At 40.7% G+C, this 22,177-nt stretch overlaps 1 pseudogene; it reads left to right on the top strand.

Annotated features, from left to right (window-relative positions):
- The first annotated feature begins 1,544 nt into the window (after positions 1–1,544).
- Positions 1,545–22,177, top strand: part of LOC141109833 (fish-egg lectin-like) — a 50,311-nt pseudogene continuing 29,678 nt past the window's right edge.

Raw genomic sequence — 22,177 nt, 5'->3', positions numbered from 1 at the left:
ATTCAGAGATGGCTGTAATGATTTTGGATATTCTCCGGTCTCTGAAGATGGCGCATGCGCAGTACGGCCGATGGCTATATCAAAGAGGACCTGCAAGAGGCCACGCAGGTTCGAATCCCCATCGGAGTGTAAAGATCCTGGAATGGAAAAGAAGAAAAAAAGTCAAAAGAAAAATGGTAGAAAACAATCTGTAAATACGAGATTCTATGATGACATTATGCAATGCTCAGCTACAGATTTAATGGAAGTTAACCCTTCAGTTACCAGAAACTAAAAAATGATGAACATCCAACTAAACCATAGAGGTTTCCAACATCCCTTGAATAGGATATAGAGAGGGTACCCCCGAAAGAGTGGGACTTTAACGGCAACAGCACAGAAATAAACAATAAGAAATTTTTCTTCAAAATGTACAATATGATATAATAGATTAAAAAAAAGCACAATATACATAAATACAAAAATCAAAACCACTAAAAACAATGGTGTCAATGGTGGTGATTCATATAGATTGTCCAGGGACAAGTCATAGAACAGGATCACACCAAAGAGGGTCACCATAAAGATCTCAGTGCTGGAACAGTGGCGGCACCTATAACGCGAATCAACCAACTCGAAGTCCAAAGGACAAAGAGGTAGGTAGTGGGTCCACACTCATCCACGCTGATCCACCCCAGTTGTACTGACCGAAAGGGCCCACATGTGAGATGTCAAATTGTGATTTCACTACAGAGCGTAACCAAGATCTCTGTCAAATTCACCGGAGAATGGAGGATGGCTTGTGATCTGCAAGGGAGAATATATGGGCAACCACTTCAGATAATTCAAACTTTTCCACATATCTTTTTATAATAGAGTTGCAGTGTGGCAATCCTGAGTGCCAGAGATCCCCGTCCTATTCGCCACCATTCAGAGCAGACATATGTGGAAAAGTTTGAATTATCTGAAGTGGTTGCCCATACATTCTCTGTTGCAGATCACAAGCCATCCTCCATTGTCCGGTGAATTTGACGGAGATCTTGGTTGCGCTCTGTAGTGAAATCACAGTTTGACATCTCACATGTGGGCCCTTTTGGTCAGTGCAACTGGGGTGGATGAGTGTGGACCCACTACCTACCTCTTTGTCCTTTGGACTTCGAGTTGGTTGATTCGCGTTATAGGCGCCGCCACTGTTCCAGCACTGAGATCTTTATGGTGACGCTCTTTGGTGTGATCCTGTTCTATGACTTGCCCCTGATGAAGGGACGCCTCTATAGTCCCGAAACGCATCGGGCCGTCTGGACAATCTATGTGAATCACCACCATTGACACCATTGTTTTTAGTGGTTTTGATTTCTGTATTTATGTATATTGTGCTTTTTTTGAATCTATTATATCATATTGTACATTTTGAACTTTAATAATTTTATTATTGTTTATTTCTGTGCTGTTGTCATTAAAGTCCCACTCTTTTGGGGGTACCCTCTCTATATCCTTCAGTTACCGGAGAGCTATTAGTAGATATGTCTGATATGCCTATGGCAACCGGCAATGCATAAAGTAATATGTCTGCTAATGTTTCCACGGCTGCAGATCTGATTCCACAAAGCGTTGTTAACCCTTCGCAGTCAAATTTGCAAGTATCCAGAGGTGAGTCTTTTGATGCCTCCATTTTACAGGAATTTGCCTTATTTATGTTGAGTTTATTGTCTAAATTATTGCCTTCTTCTTCTGTAGTGCTTCATCCATCTAATCCGTCAGGACTAGCTTCTGTATGAAGAGAAAATGTACATAATGCTGTAGATTCTCCTATAATCCAAAGTGTTTTGTTGTCTGCCCCTGCTATGTCTGCGGGGCCTTCTCATAAATCTGCATCTCTTATACCAGAAGCATGTATGAAAGAAGTTCTTTCATGCGAATTGTCGCCTTTAGGTTTCCATTTAAATGTTACAATTAAAGAAAAGATATGGAAAAGAGAATATATTGAATTACTTTCATTATTGCCCTTTATTAAGGACAATAGGCTTGATAAAAAAAGATGGAGAAAAATTTGAGGATGATAGGCGCAGGTCAGTTCCTCGTAATTTCAACAATTGGTTACAAGTCTTTTGCATATATGCAAGTATTATGGGAGAGCAGCGTCCAGAGTTATGCAGTGGTCTATTCCAACATGCAGAAATCATTTTTGAGGCGTATAAGAATTTTCCAGGTCTTTCCTGTTTTTTTTTTTTTTTTTTATGATGAGTCTTTCCGGCAAAAGCTTTCTATACACCAGTCTTTAAAATACATACATGAAAGATGTAGGCCTGTGGTTTAATCTATTGTTGCCGCAGAAACAATTTATTAAACCTACTACACCTATTGCTGGACCTTTTCATAAAGGATTATGTTTTAATTTTAACGAAGGTCAGTGTAAATGGCTTGCCAATTGTAGATAAAAGCACGAATGTGCTCATTGTGCAGGGCCGCACTCGGCTGTTCCTTGCTTTAAGAAAATAGGTCAACATTCACTTCGCTTTGAGGGATAATTTTCTTAAAAGCGGTAACTCGAGTGGTATTGGAAAACATGTTACCATGGCTTCATCTGTACCCAGATTTCAAGAAAGCGTACATGCTAATTAATGGATTTCGTTATGGTTTTCTTTTACCTTCCTTTTCCGGTATAGGTTGCGTAGTTTTTAAAAATTTAGCTTCAGTTGATTTACATCAAGATATTGTTTGGGTTAAAATTGACAAAGAGCTTGAGGAAGGGAGAATTGCCGTCCCCTTTGATTATCCTCCGTTTACTAATTTTAGGGTCTCTCCTTTGGGGATTATTCCAAAAAAGGAACCTGGCTCTTTCCGTATTATACATCATTTATTTTTTCCTGATGGTTTTTTTTTAAACAATGAAATTGATTCTGCTATGTGTTCTGTATCTTATTCCTCCTTTGAGGATGCTTTGGTTAAAATTCGAGCTGTTGGTAATTCTGCTTTATTGGCAAAAGCTGACGTAAAATCTGCTTTCCGTCTGTTGCCGATACATCCGTCTGCGTTCAGTCCGTTGGGTTTTGTTTTTGATGAGAAGTACTTCTTTGATAAGTGTTTACCAATGGGGTGTTCTATCTCCTGTCATTATTTTGAGCTTTTTTCGTTATTTATAGAATGAGTGGTTATGCATCGTTTGGGTTCTTATAATTGTATACACTAATTGGATGATTTTTTATTCATAGGTAAGGCTGATTCTTTAGATTGTTTATATATTTTCACAGAATTTCAGATGACTTGTCGTTTTTTTCGGGGTTCCATTAGCTCCTGAGAAGTCTGTTTCCCCGACCACATGTTGGGAATTTCTAGGTGTTCAAACTGACACTGTGGCTATGGAAAAAATTGTACCAGGCTGATGTTGGATTTTATTTTATCTAAACAGAAGGTTCAATTAAAGACGATTCAATCATGATTAGGTTTGTTAGCATTTGCTTCTAGAGTGATACCTATGGGAAGAATATTCTCAAAACGGCTTTATAAAGTTACTTCTCCTAGACATTTTATTAGGGTCACTGCCGACATTGGTACTGATTTGTTGATTTGACACAATTTTTTATATTCTTTTAATAGATGCTCTTTATGGAAAACCCCTTTTTGTGTCGCATCTGCTCTTAATCTTTTTACAGATGCTTCTGGAGCTTGCAGATATGGGGCTTTTTGGCAGGGTCACTGGTCAGTGAATAGATGGCATTCTTCTTGGATTGATAAGGGTCTTACTACTAATATTGTCCTTATGGAGTTGTTTCCTGTTATCGTATCTTTTAAACTTTGGGGAAAACAGTTTAAAAATAAGAGAATTCTATTGCATTCAGATAATAAAGGGGTTGTTTTTGCGATTACCGGTTTGGTTTCCAAATCACTTCTGGTTATTTCTATTCTTCGTTATTTGGTATTTCAATGTTTAGAATTGAATATATGGATAAAGGCTAAATATGTTCCGGGCATTAATAATCTCATTGCATACTCGTTGTCTCGTCAACAGATGGGCAGATTTCGGGAATTAGTTCCAAATGCAGACCAGATCGAACTATTGTGTCCTCCGCATTTATGGAAACTGATATGATTCCTGTGAAGATTGCTATTCGAAATTCTTTGGCTCCCTCCACGTGGGCATGTTATGAAGCTGTGTGGAATCAGTGGTGTTCTTTTTTGCGGTATCGCAAAGTATCGAATGACTGCGTTACAGAAGATTTAGTATTGGCATTTTTAAATCTTTTAATGGCTAGTAAATACTCTTATTCTCATATTGTAAAGACATTAGCAGGAGTGTCTTTTTTTTTAGGAATATACAAGGTTACTCTTCCTGCTCTAGTTTTTTTTTCAGTAAAACAAGCTTTAAAGGGCTATTGTAAAAAATACAGCTTACCTGATAAGAGATTGCCAATTACTGGAGATATATTATGTAAGATATGCTCTGCTACTAAGGTTGTATGTTTTTTCACCATTTGAATCGTTATTGTTTAAACTGTTTTGCTTATGTTTCTATGGCTCTTTTAGGATCTCTGAGCTGCTTCCTCCTAGTCAAACTGCTGATTCGGGTCTTCTGCTTTCTTCTATGAGAAAAAGGAAGGTGGGACTTTGAATTAGTCTATTGATTCGTAGGTGTGAAATAATTTGAAAGTATATTTAACTGGCACATTGCGTCTGACAATACATGCACATAGTAGAAAAGGTTTAATATGTATACACACACATACATGGTGTACACCTCATAAATACTTTACATGTACATATCAAATGGATGGCATATACAATTGACAAGAGATTTAATATGGATAAAATGAATTATTGCAAATTCATATATGTACACATCATCTAAAGGGCATTATGCAGTTTAATTAATCATAAGAAAAACAGTATGATCATTTGGTTATAGATGATGAGTCTAAGTAGGTTCCTATCAGTAGGCATAAGAATGCATCCTAACAGCCTGACGCATTTCGTGGATAATACCACTCTTCAGGGGCAGATGCCCTGCTTTCTTCTGTGGTTCTGCATTCAGGGGTTCTTCGCATGTTGTTACGCAAGAGCAAAACTGATCAATTTGGTCGTGGCTGCTGCGTTACCATCCACAAGCACGTAAATATGTCTATATGTGCAGTATCTCTGACTCAGAATGACTTAGCGTTGCGGCTACCTTCTGATAAGCAATTCGTTATTCATGCAAATAGTGACCCTTTGACGATTTATCAATTTAATGCTGTTTTGAACAGATGTCTCCATAGTTTAAAGCTTGACCACCTTCCAATTTCCTCACACTCTTTCTGTATTGGTGCTCCTACTGCTGCTGCAAATTTAGGTTTTTCATAATCTGTTATTAAAAATATTGGTAGGTGTAAGTCTAAATGCTACAGTTCTTATGTTCGTCCTAATGTTTTTATTTGAATTTCAGATTCTCAATTCATTACTTGGATCATCAAACATACTTATGTATATTGGGCTCATAGAAGAGCTTAATTTCGCTGTTATTGTCCCAATTTAGATTTACCTACATCTCACTTTGCCATATATTGGTTACGGGCATCGCGGCCTAAAATGGATTGAGTTACATAAAGTGTTATCTTTATTGTACTTACAATGGCCTGTTCCTAACTTATTATCTTCCATTTGGCTGGAAACTACCTTGGTCTCCGCAAGACTTTAGACATAATCTCCTGTATTAAATCTGATTTGATGTGCATTCATAATGTACTTCCTAATTGTGTCTTAAGCCTCGTACACATGATCGGATTTTCCGCAGACAAAACCTCGGACTTTTGTCCGAAAGGCGTTGGCCAGGAACTTGTCTTGCATACAAATGGCAAGGAATTTTAGACCAACAAACACGAACGTAATGACGTACTATGTGGTTTTTCAGCTCTTTAGCACCACCCTTTGGACTTCTTCTGCTAATTTCATGTTAGTAGAAGTTTGGCGAGTTTATTTGCGCTTTTCATTTTGCGCTTTTCATTTCACGCTTTTCATTTTGCGCTTTTCATTTCATGCTTTTTATTTCGTCTCTGAATGGCCATTGTTCAACCAGCCATATTGCGGAATCGGGGGAGATAACGTGTTATTTATTATTGGCCTTGGAGCTATTGCTTTGACCCAAGTCCAGTCCAGGAACAGGAGGAGAAGGATTTCTTGGACCAAAAATTGGTTGCTTTATTAATCATGACCAATTATGTCATATGCCTTTGCTGTGGGAGCTCCAGGAGAATAATCCAGATGATTTTCAGAATTATCTCCGGATGATTGACACCTGCTTTCACCAACTCTTGGCATTGTTGACCCCCTATATTAAGAAGTAGGACACATGCATGTGGCTTTTATTTTATTTTTTGGTTGAATAATGATTTGATTTGGTATATTTTCTATATTTTTGGATGCACAGAATGCACTTTTTGGTTAAGTTCTATTGGCAGATAGCATGTCTAATTTTATTTGTTTTCTTTTTTTTTAATGCACAATAAAAAAATTGTGTAGAATAATACTTGGCTATGTGTTTTACTTCAAATGACAGTTTGGGAGTAGGCAGTTACATTTTAAAAAATACAATGTAAAATTAACAAGGGACACCAACATAGTTGTATCTTTGATCCTAACCACTTCAGCTGCGGAAGGATTTACCCCCTTCCTGACCAGAGTACTTTTTTACAATTTGGCCCTGCGCTGCTTTAACTGGTAATTGCGCGGTCATGCAATGCTGTACCCAAACAAAATTTGCATCCTTTTTTTTCCCACAAATAAAGCTTTCTTTTGATGGTATTTGATTGCCTCTGCAATTTTTATTTTTTGCAATATAAAATGATATTTTCTACTTTTTGTTATAAAAAAAATCCAATAAACTCAATTTTAGTCATACATTTAGGCCAAAATGTATTCAAATGGTAAAAAAAATGTCAATAAGCGTATATTTATTGGTTTGCGCAAAAGTTATAGCATCTACAAACTAGGGTACATTTTCTGTTTTAGTTTATGACTACCATTTCTTGGAGGTTCTAAAATGTCAGGGCAGCACCCCCCCCCCCCCAAAATGACCCCATTTTGGAAAGTAGACACCCCAAGGAAATTTGTTACAAGTCACTGAAAAATGACAAAAAAAATAAAAATATTATACAAAGTTGTCACTAAATTATATATTACTCACTTGTGCCATGGTTATATGTGAAATTACACCCCAAAATACATTCTCCTGCTTCTCCTGAGTATGGGGATACCTCACGTGTGAGACTTTTTGGGAGCCTAGCCGCGTACAGTACCCCGAAAACCAAGCACCGCCTTCAGGATTTCTAAGGGGGTAAATTTTTTATTTCACTTCTCATTACCTATCACAGTTTCAAAGGACATAAAATGCCAAGATAGTACAACTCCTCCCTAAATGACCCCATTTTGGAAAGTAGACACCCCAAGCTATTTGCTGAGAGGCATGTTGAGTATTTTGCAGGTTTTGCTTTTTGTCACAAAGTTTTGAAAATTGAAAAAACAAACAAAAAAAAAATTTTCTTCTTATTCTTCATTTTCAAAAACAAATGAGAGCTGCAAAATACTCACCATGACTCACCATGACTCTTAGCAAATACCTTGGGGTGTCTACTTTCCAAAATGGGGTCATTTGGGGGAGATTTGTGCTATCTGGACATTTCAGGGCCTCTGTAACTGTGATAGGTAGTGAGGAGTGAAATTAAAAATTTACTCCCTTAGAAGGCGTTGATTGGTGACTAAAGGTGACCTAAAAGTGGCACGCTTGTGTAATAATTGTCCACGTACAAGTAGTACCCCTTTCCGAATAAGGGGGACACCAAGTCCCACACAATATTACCAGCACTCCCTATGTAGTCTGGGCAGTTCTCTGGCTCCATGTGACTATCTTTTCCCTCGTAAACCATAAAACTATATGTATAGCTTGTTGCCCTGTCACAGAGCTTATACATCTTGACCCCATATCTGGCACGCTTGCTGGGAAGATACTGTTTGATAGACAAGCAGCCAGAAAACTTAATCAGGGACTCATCAACGCAGACAACTTGAAGGGGAGTAAACAAGGCTGCATACTGCTGGTTGAAGTGGTTTATGAGGGGCCGAATTTTGTGGAGCCGATCGTATCCAGGGTCACCCCGAGGACGACAGAGTTCATTATCATTGAAGTGCATGAACTGCAAGATCTGCTCGTATCGTATCCTGGTTATGGAGGCAGAGAACACGGGCATATGGTGAATCGGGTCAGTGGACCAATATGACCGCAACTCACTTTTTTAACTATGCCCATGAGGAGGGGTAGGCCCAGGAAGGTCTTAAATTCAGAGACCGTAATAGGTCTCCAAACTCTGGCAAGGGACAACTGGGGATTAGTAGTGATGAATTGACCAGCATAAAAATTGATTTAGTTCACAACAGATCGAGATCTCTTTGCACCTCAATGACAGCAGAAGACAGGGTCGGGTACGCCTGACCTTGGCAGGGACCACTACTCTGTCGTCAGAGCCATCTTTCAGGGTGCGCTGCTTTCTACGGGTTCATATTCCAAACCTGAATCTGAAAGGTGGCTGACTTCCTCTTCACTATCTGTCATGCTCAGAAACGTGTAGGCCTTTGCACTACTGTACCTTTGACTTGACATTTTGGCCTATAAATGTACTAGTACAATATTGAGACTCACAGGAAAAAAAGCACCTGACTGTCAGCGACTGATTCAAACGCTACAAAAAAAACTGGATCAGGCCTGACTCTGTGAATACTGCAGTTATTTGTTTACTGTTTTGTAAGTGACAGTGATCAATTGATACTACACTTGGGTGGGCTGGGCTGGGCTGGGCAGGGGGGCTAAACGCAGGTGCTAGCAGGTATCTGGGCTGATCCCTCTAACACTGCGTTTTTGGGAACCCCACTTCCACGAGGAGAGATGACATCACTTCTCCTGTAGGGGAGGATTTCATTCACCAGGACCGATCAGCAGGTCCAGGCCAGAAATCATGGGCCTGGAGACTGATCGGTTCTGAAGCGAATCCAATCTGCGCAGCCGCCGTAAGGTTATGCTGATTGGCCCAGACGAGCCAACCCGCCGCAGTAAAACTGTGGCGGCTGGTCTGGAACTGGTTAAAAACTACAGGATAATGGTGTTGTGGTAACTTGCAAAAAAAAAAAAAAAAAAAAAAAACAAGCATAATAATATTATCCTTGATATCACTAGAAAAAAAAAAGCCTTTGAAAATTAGTTTGCCATAACTCCATCAGTATCACCAGCAAAGCAGCTTCATTATTATCCCATTAAAGAAGAAGAGAATGTGCGCTGCATTTCGAGATTTCATAATTTGCAGAGTCACGAATGTTAATTCTCCATTACGAGCGCTAATTTACAAGACCGAACACTTCCAGGTCGTCCTTTCTTCCGAGCATGCGTGTTTGTACTTTGGACATTTGTCCGCTAGGAAAATCCGACGACAGACATTTGTTCGCAGAAAATTTTAAAGCCTGCCATCCAACATTTGTCTGCGGAAAATCCGACAACAATTGTCCGATGGAGCGTACAAACAGTCGGATTTTCCACCAATAGCCTGTCATCACACATTTCCCATCGGAAAATCTGATTGTGTGTATGAGGCTTAAGTCTTTTCGGAGATTATTCCTCGTTTAATTTGGCTTTCCCCCGAATGGAGGCATTTTGAAAAAATCCATAAGAATATTAATAGAGCTGTTGCTAAGTTTATGCCTGTTTTGAATGGAATGTCTTACAGACATGTGGATTTGGAGGGTGGTATTCTAGGTTTTTACCATCCTGATGGAATACACTTTTCTGATATTGCACTGGACATCCTGAATATGAATTTACAGTCATGTGTGGAATTGTCCGTGAGCCGATTGGGGTGCTGTGGTTATTGTACATAAGCTCGGCGTATGGGACTTTAAGTTATTGTTTTATTAGCTTTAATATCTAAGCTAAAATGTGTTGTTGATATATTAATAACAATAACAAAAGGAAAAAAAATGCGTCATTAGCAGTGCAGTCGGCGGGGATCAGAAGAAGGAAGCACATCCCGCCCTCCCTCCCATTTCGCAGCTTACATTATGATGTTTTTGTCCTTTTCTTTAGAAAAGGGACTTTAAGTTATTGTTTTATTAGCTTGAGCTTTAATAGCTAAGCTAAAATGTGTTGTTGTTGTTGATATATTAAAATCGGTATTTGATCATATGCTGTTAATATATATATTCTATAAAAGAAAAAAAAATGCGTCATTAGCAGTGCAGTCGGCGGGGATCAGAAGAAGGAAGCACATCCCGCCCTCCCTCCCATGTCGCAGCTTACATTATGATGTTTTTGTCCTTTTCTTTAGAAAAGGGATTTTAAGTTATTGTTTTATTAGCTTGAGCTTTAATAGCTAAGCTAAAATGTGTTGTTGTTGTTGATATATTAATATCAGTATTTGATCATATGCTGTTAATATATATATATTATAAATACCTATAATGAAAGGCACGGCCAGTTAAATCACACAAATATGAGTCCAGTATTTTATATTATATTTATAAGTTAAAGTTTTATTGAAAAGTTCTGCCTAGCATACCATGAATACTGTATATTGTTTGTTTAAATGTTTTTTTGTGTTGCTGGTAACCAGCAAGAGTGCACGACGTTGACTTTTGTGGTTTTTGAACTTCACTATATGGACTTTTATTATAGTTGTTGAATTTTGATCTGATATTTGATATATTGCTGCAATTTATATTTTATTTATCACAGAGAGATTGAGCATATTGCTTTTTTGCTAGCAGCTACAGGCTGTATATACATTTCTTGGGTGTTTAGCGCTGACTTTATTTTTATATTTGAGATCCTGTTCATTTATTTAATAGCATTATCATGACCACAACTGAATGACAGCTGACAGCTTCCAGCTTGCTGGCTTCTTTTACATTGTAAACAACCTATGTGGGATCCCGGGTGATGTCACTGTCCAAATATGGTCATTACTATATTTGTTCAATGATGTCCATTAGGTTCCCTGGTGCTAATGGAATGTAAATACAACTATCATTTGTAACTGTAGTATCAGTGAGAGAGGATCACTATGGTGGCAGGTTGTCATTCATTGTGAACGTTCATCAATGTCAATCACCTTATCCAGAGATGTAGATCCAACAAAAATCATGATGGTTTGCAACCCGCCAATAGGATGACCCAAGCAATGATCCTCTCGTACTGATGTTCCCATTGCAAATAACACCACCCAAGCTGGCTGTTAAATGTAAAGTCAGACCAGGCATACTGGTTGATGTCGTGGACCACATATCATGATTCCTAGCCAGGACCCCCACGCATGCCTGGAAGGATCTGGTATGGATATTGCAGGGGATCCCATGCTGTTCATGTTTCCTGTTTTATCCCCTTAAAATCCCTACAAGACCCTTATCAAGAATAATCTGTGTAATCTGTGTATTTTTAATGTTGCCCTTTTAGCTGCTCCTTAAGCCCACTGAACTGTATTTTTGAAAAAAACAAACATTTTTGTTTGGCACATATTCCCCGTGCCAGTGCCCAACTACCCATGACCTTTTTATAACCAAAGATTGCTGGCCTTGAAAAAACAAACAAGCTTTGGCTCCCAGGGACTCTAACTGAGCCAACTTTGCATATCCCTAATACATAGAATATTCAGCTAATTATAAAGCCCTTTACATTTTACTTATCCACCTTGCTGTGCTGTGTGGCAGGAAGAAGATGGGCAAAAATACATGTACTGATTGGTAAAACAGATGTTTATTTAATCTGCATATTTAGATTTGCTTGGTGTTCAGCTTTAAACTTGGGAGCCCCTCTTGACTTTTTATAATATTGTCATTAAAACTCAAGTATATATTTTTTTACCTAGCAAATGTCAGGATCAGCAGGGGATGGAGACACAGTATGAGACATTGGAGACATGCAGACAACAGGGAAGCCTGGATTGGAGTGAGGAGCACGAATAGCACAGCAGGTAGGAAAGACACACTGAAAGCTAAGAGATGCCATATCTTAACCAGATCCTTACACCCAAGTGTTTGTTATACAGTCTTCAATTTGTACATGTTTTTTTCCCTTCTTTATGAATCTTTGTCGCGTTAATTCCTTCTTGCCCCACCGTTTTTTTTCAGATTTTGCTGAAACTTAAGTCGTCTGTGTACTCATAGCTTACTAGTCCTAAACAATGTAGCTGCTAGCAGCCTCAGAAAAGAAGCAGTTTATTTAGAGAAATCTAAAGACTTTCGTGTTAGGGCTGAACATGGACCCATTCCTGTGCGATTCACTGTGGTGCAATTTTGTATTTGAATGGATCAATCAGCTTTTTCAAAGCTTATTTGAACAAGCTGAAGCAGGAAGCTGATTGGTTACTACGCACAGCTTGCACCAAATTCTGTTTTAGTAAATCTCCCCCCACTGCGTCTGCAATCTGTGTCGTTAGGAATACATTAACACCCCACAGCAGACCACACGCCCACGCAGTGATACTTGCCTGACGAAGGTGTCCTGCGCGGCCCCGAAACGTTGCACCCCCCTTGTGATGTGACCATTTTCGATTAAAAAACCTTTTTTGGACAACCTTGTCTGCTGATCCATGGTGTGCTGGCGAAGATGTACTTCTGTTTGATGCTTCAAGAACCCAACTGGTAATCGTTACAGCACCCGTTAATGCTCTATGCCGTTTACCCGGGAACGTGTGCGACTGGAATATTGAATATATTGTGAACCAGCCCTTAAAATGGACCTTTCAGTAGCTTTGCAAATCAGCATGAATACATTCCTGATATGTCACAATTTACAGCAACAGTTATCTTTCAAAAAAGTGGTACTTTTCATTTGTTGTTAAGTTTGATGAGCTCCAGTCCAGTAGCTTGGCTAGGCTGAGATGATGCCATCAGTCTGCTACAGGCAGCAGAAAAAGGCAAAAAGGTGAATGGCTGCAGCAGGGGGCTGAGATGTGTCAGGTTTTTGTGACAGACGACCCAATAACTACAAAAACACCAGAATATACATGACTGTGTCATCTCCTAGTCAGCAAAAATGTAAAAAAAAACAAAAAAAAACCATTTGCCACTATCAACCCCTGAAAGCCCAATAAACAATGTAGGTGCATGGCAGCAGAAGCTCAGGTTCAGGAAGCTGAGAGAGAAGCCAGCACATGGGTTACTTGCATTGCTGAGGCACATCAGCAGCACCATATAGAATTTTAGGGGCCGCATAGGGACTATTTCATTAAGGCTGACAACCTGACTTGTCACCTTGATATGGAGCTTTGAAACACTGTTGGTGCTATGACTCAGTAAACCAAGGCCAGCAATGTGCTGGCTTCTCTCTCTATGTCTGAGCCAGCATCTCAATCCAGGGAGTAGATGATGATGCTGGATGATGCCTGAACAAGGATGGCTCCAAACATCTGGCGGGAATAGCAGATATAGGCGTTGTCAGGGGAAATACTGTGTTTTTTTATATAATTTTTTCTTTGCTATTTATTATGTTGGAAAGTCTATAGAAGTCAATGGCAGCACATCAAAGTGTGTTTTGATGCATTTGGTACATTCGCAACAAGTATTAACAAACCTTGGGCAACGATTGTTAACCCTAACCCTTCCAAATCATAAAACAAAAAATGCATTGAAAACGCATGTGCTTCAATGTCAACATGCAAGAAGCATGACAACATGTACAGTATATCTAACGCTACAAAAAAACAAAAAAAAAAACACTCTACCCTTTAAGTATAACTAAAGGCAACGCTTTTTATTTTTTTATTTTGGATAGAGTGGAGATGTATTGGAACACATCAGGTTTGTATTTCTGTTCGGGAGATTCATCCTCTCTATTTGTCTTGTTTACTATTATCACCCAAAGCAAGAGTGAAAGAAAATTGCAAATATTGTGTTGTCACCAGAACAGGAATAGAGAGGAAATCATCCAATAAGGACACTAATTCTAGTGACCCTGATGACAACCATGGACTCCCTCACTTTGGAGGAATTTCCTCACTTCCTGTTTTGGTTATGGGACAGGAAGTGAAGGGAAATCTCTCCAATGGGACACAGAAGATAAAAAAAAAAACCTGACAGAATATGAGAACTAAGGCTGGGTTCACATATTTGCGGCTGCAGCTTGCTTTCTGTTTACCAGTGCAGGTGCAATTCAGGTGCAAATTTTTCCCTGAATTCACACCTGAACCGGACCCAAAAATGCACAGGACCCTTTTCAAAACCGCACCGCAGCCACCGGTTACCCAGCCTTACAGTGCATAAGATTAGTAATTTATGAGCTCATTTTAACACATTATAATTGAATACAACATATGAGCAAAAAGTATGAGATACAGTTGTGTTCCTTTTGTTCTTTGGCACAAAAGGTAGAGTTAACTTTAGCACATTTAAAATATTCCCATTTTTCATAAAACATTCAGCATAGCTTCAAAGCAGGTTCAGGTAAAAAGGCATGAATTTACCCTTTACCTGTTCATGGCTGGGTTATTAGCAGTAGTTCTCTTCCTGTGTACAGCTGCTAAAGTTCTGTTTGCCAAGAGCAAAAACTCAAGCTTGTGGGAAGGTAGCCAGTGACTCGGGACAGATTTTACCATCATAGCTAGTGAACATAACAGGAATCCCCCTCCTTCTGTCTGCCCAGGTACACTTCACAGCTGCACACACTGCTTCCATTCTGCTCCTAAGTTTAAAAAGGTTCTTGTTAATTCATTCTGCCTCAATTCTTTCAAGACTCTGGCAATGGCTTTTTTTTAAATATTAAAGCTGAATTAAAGGCAAATATAAAACTACCATTTAATGCAGTGGATCATTTACAGTACCAAAAACTATTAAAGTGCATACATACATAACCTGTGGATATATATATATATATTATATATATATATATATATATATATATATATATATATACAGTGCCTTGCAAAAGTATCAAAAGTATTCACCCCCTTGGCTTTTTACCTATTTTGTTACATTACAGCCTTTAGTTCAATGTTTTTTTAATCTGAATTACAGTATCTCACAAAAGTGAGTACACCCCTTACATTTTTGTAAATATTTTATTATATCTTTTCATGTGACAAATTACACTTTGCTACAATGTAAAGTAGTGAGTGTACAGCTTGTATAACAGTGTAAATTTGTTGTTCCCTCAAAATAACTCAACACACAGCCATTAATGTCTAAACTGCTGGAAACAAAAATGAGTACACCCCTAAGTGAAAATGTGCGAATTGGGTACAATTAGCCATTTTCCCTCCCCGGTGTCATGTGACTCGTTAGTGTTACAAGGTCTCAGGTGTGAATGGGGAGCAGGTGTGTTAGATTTGGTGTTAACGCTCTCACTCTCTCATACTGGTCACTGGAAGTTCAACATGGCACCTCATGGCAAAGAACTCTCTGAGGATCTGAAAAAAAGAATTGCTGCTCTACATAAAGATGGCCTAGGCTATAAGAAGTTTGCCAAGACCCTGAAACTGAGCTGCAGCATGGTGGCCAAGACCATACAGTGGTTTAACAGGACAGGTTCCACTCAGAACAGGCCTCGCCATGGTCTACCAAAGAAGTTGAGTGCACATGCTCAGCGTCATATCCAGAGGTTATCTTTGGGAAAAAGATGTATGAGTGCTGCCAGCATTAATGCAGAGGTTGAAGGGGTGGGGGGTCAGCCTGTCAGTGCTCAGACCATACACCACACACTGTATAAAATTAGTGTGCATGGCTGTCATCCCAGAAGGAAGCCTCTTCTAAAGATGATACACAAGAAAGCCCACAAACAGTTATGCCGAAGACAAGTAGACCAAGGACATGGATTACTGGAACCATGTCCTGTGGTCTGATGAGACCAAGATAAGCTTATTTGGTTCAGATGGTGTCAAGCGTGTGTATCGTCAACCAGGTGAGGTGTACAAAGACAAGTGTGTCTTGCCTACAGTCAAGCATGGTGGTGGGAGTGTCATGGTCTGGGGCTGCATGAGTGCTGCTAGCACTGGGGAGCTACAGTTCATTGAGGGAACCATGAATGCCAACATGTACTGTGACATACTGAAGCAGAGCATGATTCTCTCCCTTTGGAGACTAGGCTGCAGGGCAGTATTCCAACATGATAACAACCCCAAACACACCTCCAAGACGACCACTGCCTTGCTAAAGAAGCTGAGGGTAAAGGTGATGGACTGGCCAAGCATGTCTCCAGACCTAAACCCTATTGAGCATCTATGGGGCATCCTTAAATGGAAGGTGGAGGAGCACAAGGTCTCTAACATCCACCAGCTCCGCGATGTCGTCATGGAGGAGTGGAAGAGGACTCCAGTGGCAACCTCTGAAGCTCTGGTGAACTCCATGCCCAAGAGAGTTAAGGCAGTGCTGGAAAATAATGATGGCCACACAAAATATTGACACTTTGGGCCTTATTTGGACATTTTCATTTAGGGGTGTACTCACTTTTGTTGCCAGCGGTTTAGCCATTAATGGCTGTGTGTTGAATTTTTTTGAGGGGACAGCAACTTTACACTGTTATACAAGCTGTACACTCACTACTTTACATTGTAGCAAAGTGTCATTTCTTCAGTGTTGTCACATGAAAAGATATAATAAAATATTTACATAATTGTGAGGGGTGTACTCACTTTTGTGAGATACTGTATATGTGATGGATCAGAACACAATAGTCTAAGTTGCTGAAGTAAATTAGAAAAATATATATATGCATAAAACTATTTTTCAGAAATAAAAAACTGATAATTGGCACGTGTGTATGTATTCATATTTGTTATGAAGCCCATAAAAAGCTCTGGTGCAACCAATTACCTTCAGAAGTCACATAATTAGTGAAATGATGTCCACCTGTGTGCAATATAAGTGTCACATGATCTGTCATTACATATACACACCTTTTTGAAAGGCCCCAGAGGCTGCAACACCTAAGCAAGAGGCACCACTAACCAAACACTGCCATTAAGACCAAGGAACTCTCCAAACAAGTAAGGGACAATGTTGTTGAGAAGTACAAGTCAGGCTTAGGTTATAAAAAAATATCCAAATGCTTGATCCCTAGAAGCACCATCAAATCTATCATAACCAAATGGAAAAAACATGGCACAACAGCAAACCTGCCAAGAGACGGCCGCACACCAAAACTCATGGACTGGGCAAGGAGGAAATTAATCAGAGAGGCAGCACAGAGACCTAAGGTAACCCTGGAGGAGCTGCAGAGTTCCACAGCAGAGACTGGAGTATCTGTACATAGGGCGACAATAAGCCGTACGCTCCATAGAGTTGGGCTTTATGGCAGAGTGGCCAGAAGAAAGCCATTACTTTCAGCAAAACACAAAGTGGCACGTTTTGAGTTTTTGAAAAGGCATGTGGGAGACTCCCAAAATGTATGGAGGAAGGTGCTCTGGTCTGATGAGACTAAAATTGAACTTTTTGGCCATCAAAGAAAACGCTATGTCTGGCGCAAACCCAACACACCCAAAGAACACCACAGTGAAACATGGTGGTGGCAGCATCATGCTGTGGGGATATTTTTCAGCAGTCGGTACTGGGAAACTGGTCGGGGTTGAGGGAAAGATGGATGGTGCTAAATACAGGGATATTCTTGAGCAAAACCTGTACCACTCTGTGTGTGATTTGTAGCTAGGACGGAGGTTCACCTTCCAGCAGGACAATGACCCCAAACACATTGCTAAAGCAACACTTCAGTGGTTTAAGGGGAAACATGTAAATGTGTTGGAATGGCTTACTCAAAGCCCAGACCTCAATCCAATAGAAAATCTGTGGTCAAACTTAAAGATTGCTGTTCACAAGCGCAAACCATCCAACTTGAAGGAGCTGGAGCAGTTTTGCAAGGAGGAATGGGCAAAAATCCCAGTGGTAAGATGTGGCAAGCTCATAGAGCAGGGGTCTCAAACTGGTGGCCCTCAAGCTGTTGTGGAACTACAAGTCCCATCATGCCTCTGCCTGTAAGAGCCATGCTTGTAACTGTCAGCCTTGCAATACCTCATGGGACGTGTAGTTTCACAACAGCTGGAGGGCCGCCCGTTTGAGACCCCTGTCATAGAGACTTATCCAAAGCGACTTGGAGCTGTGATAGCTGCAAAAGGTGGCTCTACAAAGTTATGCACATTGACTTTTTCTGTTATTTTGTCCTATTTGTTGTTCACAATAAAAAAATACATCTTCAAAGTTGTGGGCATGTTCTGTAAATTAAATGCAAATCCTCAAACAATCCATGTTAATTCCAGGTTGTGAGGCAACAAAATACAAAAAATGCCAAGGGGGGGTGAATGCTTTTGCAAGGCACTGTATATATTACAGCTTAAAGGAGAAGTACAGCCAAATCTTGTTTGCCTGTACTTCTCCTGTTGATCATGGAAGTGCAGTTCATTCTGCACTCCTGTAAACCCGTTTTCAGCCAGAACTGGTCCAGGCTAGGGAAAGATCATGACCATATGGTCAGGATCCACACAGCCCAGTGCACCAGTGGACGAATGTGTGGGGGATGGCTAATCAAAATGTCATTTACCAGCACCTTCCTTTTCTAAATGAACACAGTGAACACACTCACTCACTGTGTTCAATCATAACTGAAACCAAGTAAACTGTGTTTACTATGCTTTAGTTTGTGAGTGAACAGGAAGCTGCTCAGCACAGAGCACTATCCCATTCATTCACTGTCCAATGCAGCTGAGGATGCAGAGAAAGTCATGTGTGTATGAGCTTTGGGGTGCACACCCTAATGCAATATGCTGCGCACACCTATCAGTAGAGGGGTTTTGGGATGCCCAACTTGACTGAAAAAACTGATGGGGACAACTTCCCTCCTATGTACAGAGCAAAGATCCTGGACTGTTCTCCTTCCTAAACACAGTCAGTCTTTAAGGATCAGTGGCAAAAGTCCTTTGCAGACTAGGAGCTCTTTGGAAAATAGCACAAAATGTTGCAAAACTGCATGCAGGAGTATCTCCTCTCCTCTGTAGAACTGCTCTCAGCTCCACTGCCTGCAGGTACTACCAGCCCTCCTGGCTGCATATCTGCCAGCCCACCTGGCTGCTCCGGAAGATCTCCCAAGACAAGGGATAAAGGGTAAGTGCAACACCGTCCTTTGCAAGCTTACTATATGTGGCAGTCTCTCCCTTTGTGAATCCCTGGGTGTGCTGATGTACTCACCCTGTCTTTTTTGATCCCTTCTGCTCTTAGGCAAGATTCCTTCTCAAACTGGATGCTGAAAGAATTCTTTCCAGCCAGCCCAAGCCCAGCATGGAGGCAAAGCGCCCCCCCCCCCCAAACCTAGGGGACCCCTCTTAGGCCAATGGCAGCCTCCTCAGCACTCCATCTTCCACCTGACTCCCCTACTGGCATGGCTCCACCATATTTAAGGGCTGACCCAGCCACCCTTCCAGGACATTCTGCCTGGTGATTGGCCACGTTCACTCAAGTATGCAGATCAGAACCTCCTGGCCTCCACCCACTAATTTCCAGAAGTTATTACAAGCTTCTAGATCCAGACCCGACCCAATTACAGACTCACATAACTTACCATGAGTCATAAGCTTAAATTTACCTATACTAACACTAGTAGCACACAGTAGGTACTTTCCCACCTTCCCGCCCAGGCCAATTTTCAGCTTTCAGCGCTGTAACTTTTTAAATGACAATTGCGCGGTCATGCTACACTGTACCCAAACTAAATTTTTTATCATTTTGTTCCCACAAATAGAGCTTTCTTTTGATGGTATTTGATCACCTCTGCGGTTTTTATTTTTTGCTAAACTAATAAAAAGGCCGAAAAGTTTTTCTGTGTTTTTGTTATAAAATTTTGTAAATAAGTAGGTTTTCTCCTTCACTGATGGGCACTGATAAGGCAGCACCGATGAAGCGGCACCGATGAGGCGGCACTGACGATGGACACTGATAGGCTGCACTGATGGGCACTGATAGGCAGCACTGATAGGTGGCACTAATAGGCGGCACTGATGAGCACTGATAGGTGGCACAGGTGGGCACTGATAGGCGACACTGATGGGCACTGAAAGGCTGCACTTATGGGTACTTATGAGTGGCACTGATAGACGACACTGCTGGGCACTGATAGGTGGCACTGATGAGCACTGGCAGGCATTTTTCTTTGGCACCGATAGGCAGCTGTCTGGGCACTGATTGGCATTTCCCTTGTGGTCTAGGGTGGCATACCTGGCGGTCCAGTGTGGTGGCCATCCCTGGCGGTCCTGGCGGCATCCTGGTGGTCCTGGGAGGGCATCCGAGGGGGGCTTCGCTGACAAACAATCAGCACAGACCCCCCCTGTCAGGAGAGCAGCCGATTGGCTCTCCTCTACTCGAGTCTGTCAGACGCGAGTGAGGAAACGCGGATCAAAGGCTCTTCCTGTTTACATCGTGATCAGCCATGATTGGACACGGCTGATCACGTGGTAAAGAGTCTCTGTCAGAGACTCTTTACCTAGATCGGAGTTGTGGTGTGTCAGACTGACACGCCGCAACAACGATTACCGCGATACGCGCCCCTTGATATCCTGAAAGACGTCATATGACATCTGGTCAGCATATCGCAACCACTTTGCTGACATAATTTTGTTATATGGCAGGCGGCAAGTGGTTAATTAAATACAGGCCTCATGCATGTCTGTGTAGTGTTAACACACATATTGTTGTGTGTTAATGGACTGCCAATGCATCAGCAGAAAACACAGACAGAAAACACAGCTACACCGCTCCTTCACCACTCCAAAGATGCTGCTTGCAGGAGTTTTTTTGACGTCCTGCCAGCGCATCGCCTCAGTGTGAAAGCACTCTGAGAATGAAGGGGATCCGTTTTTCAGGCGCTTTACAGGCGCTATTTTTAGCCCAAAAGTGCCTGAAAAATGCCTCAGTGTGAAAAGGGTCTTACTGAATGCTGCCATGAAGACATGATCCTGCATATGCATAAAACAACTTGGTCTGCTGCGCTTCATACTTTTCATTTTGTTGTTTCACTTGACAGCTGGCGCTTTTACATTTTGTTCAGTAATATATGTTTTATATGGTATTTTCTGAGCAAAATGAAAAGCATGCCAATCTCTTAGACATGTCAAGTTGTTGCTTAGTAACACCACGCTGCCATTTTCCCCAACAGTACCTCTCTTATACTTTGGCGTAATTCCATTTCAGTTTGTGACGGAGATTTGTTACCTTCCAAGTACACAAAGAAGAAAAGGTCAGATCCAGGAATGCAGTAGGAACTTCTCTGTTCCTGCATATGCTGTGGTGTTACTCAATATGTAGGGGAGGGGCAAAGACACATAAGTTGTCAATGTATTAGTTATTTTAAACAAACATCAGGAAATATAACTACTCAAAGTCGCTACATTCCAAAATCTGCTGTTGATATATTTAAACTATCCAAATAAAGTAGAACAAAATAACAAAAGTTCTCAGAACATAAAATCACATATCATTTATTTAGCAAAATAGATACTGGATTAATGGAAAATAGATCTCTATTCGACCTGTTATTACTGCCATGACTGCTGAGGTGCAATAAGCCCAGGTCCCATCCAAATTACCATACCGTTTAGTGTACCTTAACCCTTCTTCCCATTCAATAAAAACCACGTACAACCATTAACGTTGGAAAGGGCAAGGCCACAGCTTTATTTAACTCAAACATAACATTAACTCTTTTAAACCGTGCCAGTCACAGTTGCACTGTGAGCACTCAACTACAAATGTAAAAGGGAGATGAAGGAGGGGCCTGTCCTTACCATAAGTGCCGGACCGGCCGTCAATCTCTCAATTACCATCAGGGCCGCTAAAACAACGGTAAAGCGGCGCTAAAATAATGCCGCTTTACCGCTGACACCCGGGCGCCGGCAGTGTGAAAGGGGTCTTAGGCTAATAGACAAAGGGGTGTCAAAAAGTAGTATGGGGGGTGGGCACTGCCCCAGGGAACATGTACCAATGCCAAAAAAAAAAAAAATGTTGTAAAAATCTATTCGGCCAGGAGTGGTGAATTTTTAAATGATTAATTTGAAACATCAAAAATGTTCAATTCCTTTACATAATAGACCTGGGGGTGTCCTAATCCTGCCTGTGAAGGGGCGCATCTCTGTGATGGACAAAAACTGCTAAAGCAGCGCTGACATTTACAAAGGAAAAAGTTTTTAAATTGTTAAAAAATGACTGAAAGCTGTCATTTGTG

This window comes from Aquarana catesbeiana, linkage group LG10 (assembly GCF_042186555.1).
Source record: "Aquarana catesbeiana isolate 2022-GZ linkage group LG10, ASM4218655v1, whole genome shotgun sequence".
NCBI classification, from domain to species: Eukaryota; Metazoa; Chordata; class Amphibia; order Anura; family Ranidae; genus Aquarana; species Aquarana catesbeiana.
This window is presented reverse-complemented; position numbering and strand designations above follow the sequence as displayed.